The 6,713-nt window shown below is 37.3% G+C and overlaps 1 pseudogene; it reads right to left on the bottom strand.

The window, feature by feature from the left end:
• Positions 1-4,070: 4,070 nt before the first annotated feature.
• LOC149210810 (protein RTF1 homolog pseudogene) lies at positions 4,071-6,361 on the bottom strand (annotated as a pseudogene).
• Positions 6,362-6,713: the final 352 nt, after the last annotated feature.

The following is a 6,713-nucleotide window of genomic DNA, read 5'->3' as shown; positions in this document are numbered from 1 at the left end:
ATAATCAAAATCATTGTCTATATTAGGATCTCCATCATCAATATCACCCTCTAAGTATTAAAATAAGATAGAAAAAAAAGTAGCATCTCAAGTCAAGACTTTGTTTAAGTGATGGGTACATTTTTAGTAGGGTTCTGAGAGCAGAGTTCATCAACCAATGTCACTAACATTAAGGTACATAGAGAGCTTAGTTTTCTTGGTTAATTACTAGTTCATACCCTCATACATAACAAAATCCAACGGAAATGTGGCAATCCCCACAATCTTGAAATCATGAAAAAGGTTGTCAAGTCTACTAAATTTTGAGTGAGATCTAAAATTTTACTTTCTCCATATGAAATTCAATGAGGTTAGAACTACTCTCAAACATCCAAAGTCATTTCATGGTAATGTTATGAATTGCATAAGCAATACTAAAGCCATAGGCTTGAATATTAGGCTACCCCACTCAAAAATTCTTGTTTTTTTCTAAAAAATAATTACGTTTGGAACATCTTTAATCAAATTGCGCAGAATTGGCTAGTTTGGTACCTAATTGGCTAGTGCAATACCAAACTGGCCATTTCCGGTTCCAGACCTCGAACCGGACCCGTTTGGGTGTCAAAAAGATCAAACCAACTAATTTCACCAGTTCCGGTCTAGTTCCAATAACACTGGTTCTATGTTATTCAAGATTTTTGAGCAATACACTGTCCTTATCATGCATGCATTTTTATGATAACTGCTATACTTTTTCTTACCTTTTTCATTTCCCTAATTTAAAGGTTGCTCTGAGTTACTAATACAGACAATTCTAAAAGATAAGGCTTCGAGAACCTTGCTTTAGTTGGTGGAGGCTTAGTACATTTTCTTCTGAAGCTTTGGCCTCAAACTCGAGAGCTACTTGTAAAGCATTCTCCAAAGCATTTATACTAAGCAGGTCCATTTTTCTTTGGATATTTTGGTTGAGAGTCCTCTGAGAAGTGAGTCAAGGAACTTCCAAGTTCATCACCATGGACTTGCAGCCATCAAAAATATTGTTTGATACCTTTGACCAGGTACTTGCCTTACGTAAATCCATTGCTTCATGATTTCCTTTGCTTTCCCCTTCAGGTATAACCTATCTTGCATTTCTTGCTTGAAGCATATCAAAGTTTGTGTAGGAGGTGAATTTGAGTTGACTAAGTCTCGTACAAGAGCCCACCGCCATGTTAAGGGTTGGTCGCTCCATACTGACTTCTTTTAGCATCAACTTCTGCGCATCATTCAGTTGTTATATTTGAAAGAAGGCTTCTCGTACAAGAGCCCACCACCATGTTAAGGGTTGGTCGCTCCATACGGACTTCTATTAGCATCAACTTCTGTGCATCATCTAGTCGTTACATTTGAAAGAAGGCTTCTAGGCTTTACAGTGAAGCATCCAACACTTATATTTTAGGATTGAAAGCTTGATATATAGTTCATATATCAGTGATGTTATTGTCCCATAATACCGTAAGACTGAAAGATTTATATCTGGTTTGAATTTCGATGATAATGCTGGCCTCACATTCTACTGGACTCCACATTTTCTGAAAGGCTGGGAACATATTTTGCATGTTAGATGCAATTGTTGGTTGTCAAATATGTATTATACATTATTTTTATTGGACTTCATGCCTGCAGAGATATTTACTCTTGGCTACTTCCCCAGCCATGATAGAGAAAAGGAGCCCAAACACTTGTGAGGCTTCTTCCTCTGCATAGGTGGTGTGTCAGAATGGGTGCTCTTTTTCGCAAACATTTGAGTAACGGTCTTCCACCAATATAAGATTCTGGTATGCAAGTATAATTTCAACATAGAATTGCCTACATGAACTTAGACCTAAACATTGCCGGAGAATAGAGACTTCAAAGCTAGTTCTTCAAGCACATGTAATATAGATTCATTTAGAAAAAGGATGCGTGAAGACAATTGTAATGTTGATGACAGACTTTGATTACCGTATTGAGGAACTAACATTGTGCCCGAGCCCTACTGGCTTGAGAGTTTTGACAGGGTTTGTGTCTGACTAATATAGTCAATGAAGGTGAGTATTGAATAGGTTCTGATTGGACCACAAAACCATGATGAGTCTCAATGATTCCTCAGCAAGGCATCAACCAAAATAATGCAGGAATTACACAAGCCTTTCGAGATGCTCTCTAAAGAAACATGAAACTTCTCATTGTGTTCACCAACGTTTCTATTGAAGGTCAAGTTGGCTCATGTAAAGCAAGGGAATTCTTGCATCTTCAACAACTTCACATTGTCAAAGACAGCCATATTCTCTTGTCCAATGTAAGAAGAGAAAGAACACTTACAATGCAATATATTCATAAAAACATACTAAGAAATGATAGTTATCAATATAGAATCTGAATTCAAATGTGGATACCACATAATACAGAAAACAATTGGCCCACAAAACTACAGTTCAGAAAATTCAGGAGTATACATATTATTAAAGCAAAAACATGCACTTCTTCAAATTTATTGAAAAAAAATAGGTATGTGGATAGTCCAGACTAATTTTATCAAAAATTTTAATGATTGGATAACATAAACCCCTACAAAAATGCTCAAAGGTCCGTTGAGCCTTCTGATGCAATCCCTTCAAGAAATGTATTTCCTTATCATACACTATAAACTGTACGAAACCCAGCAAAAACTAGAGTAGCAGGTCTTCTCTAAAGAACATTAGATTTATTATTGAGATTATTACAAGTTTGATTAAAAAAAGTTGATAGCCATCACACTATTTTCTTGTGCTTGGTGGGCGTATGTATTTGTTTGCGTGTGTTGTGATTCTACTTTTGATAATGTAGGTCATGTAACATGTTCTAGGTGTTCTAGAAGTAAGAAGGATATGCACAGACATTAGGTACACCCTTTCAAGTTGAAAAATAAAAATTAAATAAGCACATAGCAAACAAAGAATATATGACTAAATACCTAGTGGAAGCTACTTATTTAGTATGTTGGCTCAGTTGGCATGCTTCATTTGAGTGTAAATTTGTTTATGAAGGTCTAAGTAGGCCTTTAAGGTGCAGGCAACAGTGTCCCAACTACAAATGCAGTCTCCTCGAGACTTCACACATGAACAGAATAGACAAACCTCTCTAGGCATCAGCAGCAGCATAGTCTCCTGAAATCTCCCATGGCTAGCTCCTAAACAAGGGAGTAGTGACAGGCATTGGTGGGACAGGGAGAAGAAATGGGCAAATAACATATTCATTGGTGGCTTGAAAGTTAAAATGCATTTTCTTAAGAATTCTTTAGGGTTTCTTGGGAAGATGATTTTTTTGGGTTAAAATTGGATTTGGTTTGGTTCAGTTTTGGACAAACAACAGATTGACTATACGAATCCCAACTGAACCGAATTATTTGGCTGTACCAAAGTTCTTCCAGATTTTCGAATGTTTTCCTCGATTCAGTGAAACTTTTTGACCATGTAAAAGATAGTTGCTTATTAGATAGAATTGCAATCAATCGAAAGCAAGAATAAACAACTAAGCACAACAAAACAACCACAACTCTAAAAGCATTTAAGCAAACTATACTACAACAACAGAAATTAATAAAACATAGCATTTATTACATGAATCTAAAAAACACTACATATTTCAACAATAATTTAGAAAAAGGCATCACTCAACATCAATCTCAAACAACATAAAATGCCATGTTTCACCAACTGCATGATAACTTGCAGTGGAATAACGTTACTTAGAGGAAAGGAATCCTTTTGGAACATTATATACCATTTTTTAGCAGAATGGTTGAGACAAAAAAACACCCTTGAACTTTAGATGTCAAGAAAATACAGCCTATATTTCTAACACATTGTTGATTTCATGCCTGCCAACAATCCATGATGTTGCTACTATTAAAAGACAATCCTTGGTTGACTAGGTTATTGCAGTTGTGTTTTAAAGTGCCTATAATGGCACACTACATATAGAATTTGAAACAATTTACAAAAATGTTCACTTTAAGGCTTTTCTGCAAATGTTTATGGCAATCCCAAAAGGAAATTTCCGAATCTTTCATATAAAAATTAAATGGGGAAACCAACAAGCAGATAAAATATCATTATTTATTTTCACAACAGGCCTCTTCTACGCTTGTAATCATTCACAATTAATGTCAGACTATGCCTCCTTCCATCATTGCTAGGAACTTGCACTCCACAAGTTGACTCAATCTTCTGCTTTCTAGCCATAAAAGCTAAAGGGGCCCCTTGAGCACCCCCATACTTCTGCAGTCCAGCAAGTGAAATTGGAAGTTCAAAATCATGCAAAGAATACACCTTTGCATCTTCTGATACAGGAGCATCAGTGTCGACAAGCTTTCCATCATCCTCGGCAGTTTCTATTGCTATGGCTTCCTCTACTTTGGCTACATCTACCTCTTTGTTCGCATCAGTGTTGTCTTCAGCAACCTTCGCCTTTGTATCATAATAATTTTGAGATTGAGTCCAACGCCGAGTGAAAGGATCATACCCTGCTTCACCTGCTTTAAGATTAAGGTTTAGAGGCTTGATCTCAGAAGTGTTCTTGAAAATTTCAGCCTTGTTTTTCTTATTCATTTCTGCTAGCATCAAGGCTTTTGCATCCTTTATTTTGCTTTGAAGAGAAAGGACTTCTAGTTCCTTCAATCTCACTTTAATTCTCTCAACTTCTGAATAATCATGCCTGCTCTCTGCCAGCTCCATCTCTCTTCTAACTCTGTCCTTTTCAGCAGCCACATTTGATGGCCTTTTGGAAGCCAACTTCTTTTCCTCCAACATTTGTTTTACAGTTTCTGTAGAATACACAAATTGATTTATCTTTTTTAGCGCATTTATTTTTTCCTCAACTTCTACTCGACTAATCATCCGACCACCACTGCGTTCTACTTCCCGTTCCCAATCTGAAAACTCTTTCTCAAGTGGAGGTGAATCAGACACCCTGGCCATCTGCCATCTTGCTGCACTGCTCTCGCTACCCCAGAAACAATTCAAATACTTGTATGTGGTGCGGTTCTCAAACTTGTATTGTTTATCAGGGTCTGTCGCATCAACATTTTTTACCATGCAAAGATGGTAAGTACTCTGTCCTGACCTGGACATTCCTATCCCAATTCTTACAAAGCAGCCCACAATGATATTCTCAAAAAAATGTTCCATAAACCACTTGGCAAGTTTTGATCTCCTTATTGTTATGCTTCTAATATCTTCAAAGCTGGGAGTGTCAGTAGAGTCGGGACCATCACCATCACTATCTGATTCTTCGCCATTGCTTCCACTTCCTTCTCCTTCACTAGAGGATGACAAACTAAGGCTCAGACTCGCATGAGATTTTCTTCTACTAGGTGACGAATCCTGCCCCTTAGATGAACCAGTATTATCTCTCCGCTTACGCTGAATGTCAGAATCCTGTGCTTTATGCCGCCTTGCTACCAATTCACTCAAAGCATTTTCTTTTACAGACCTTGTCGATTTCACAAAAGAGCGCATCCGTGAAGATGGAGGCCCTGCTTCTTTCCGTTGTTGATTTCTAATCTCGTTTTGGCGAGCCCTTTTATCCATTAAATAATTATCCCTTGCTTCCGCTCGTTATGCCAAAATCAACTCCCGGTCCAATTCAGTCATTTTCCCAAGCTGCTCCCTATCTTCATCATCTTTGTATAAATCACTTCCTATGGATAATTCGCTATCGGAATCATCACGGCGACCCCTGTCATCATCATTCTTGTCACCAGAATCAAATCTCTTTTTCAGGGGCATTCTTGACCCAGAAGCCTTCCTATTTGCTGTCCCAGCATCATCTGAATCATCGCCATCATTGTATTTTGAGTCACTGCCATCATCTGAATCAGAATCTTCCAGTCTCCCTTTCGCAGGATTTTGGTTTTGCTTTCCATCATTGGTAGATGTTCGACCAGCTACTTCTAGCAGCAAATGCTCCAGTTCAGCCATAACTTTCTTTTTTCCCCTCTAAACACCCACGCTGATTGAATAGTCCTTCGTTCCCTGGCTAGAGCAGAGACTGCAAATACCACTCCTCAATAGATCTTCAAAACCTAAAACCTACTGTCCATCAAACAGATTAAAATTGTGAGAGGCAAACCACACCATGGAGCTTAATAAATGTACATCACCGACATTACATTTTGTAATACATGGTCCTTACAATGAAACGAACATTACTATCTCAATTAGTTCAAAAGAACCCTTAGACCTGTAAAGAAAGCACATTGAACATAGAGATGGCAAATTTCAAAAATATTTCTGAGCCAAATTCTTCATAGAACTGAAACGTTTGAGAAGTACACATATCACAAACCAAGTATGCGCAAAAGCGTGAGAATATAACAAACCCTAACCATACAATTAATACTGACCAAAAGTCATAGAATAATAAATAGCACATGAAATTCTAACCAAGTAAAATCAAAGTCCTACCAGAAATCTGAATATTGTCCTAAAGAAAATTTTATATTCACAATGAAAAAAAGGGCGTTACAGAATAGGAAATGAAACCCTAAACAGCCAACTCAAATTTATATTAATGTAAGTACAAACACTGACGAAACTGTGCAAATGTAAGCTACTGAAAGAATGAAAAGACACCAGATTTCTAACAGAGATGAGAAACAGATACAGAACAATTAATGACTGAAAAAACTGAACTTTCTACAGGGAAAGAGTTAACGAACATTGTCACAAAAA

The sequence above is a fragment of the Pinus tabuliformis genome, chromosome 1_2 (assembly GCF_031772625.1).
Source record: "Pinus tabuliformis cultivar Carrire ecotype Pingquan chromosome 1_2, CPIR1, whole genome shotgun sequence".
In the NCBI taxonomy this organism is placed as follows: domain Eukaryota; kingdom Viridiplantae; phylum Streptophyta; class Pinopsida; order Pinales; family Pinaceae; genus Pinus; species Pinus tabuliformis.
This window is presented reverse-complemented; position numbering and strand designations above follow the sequence as displayed.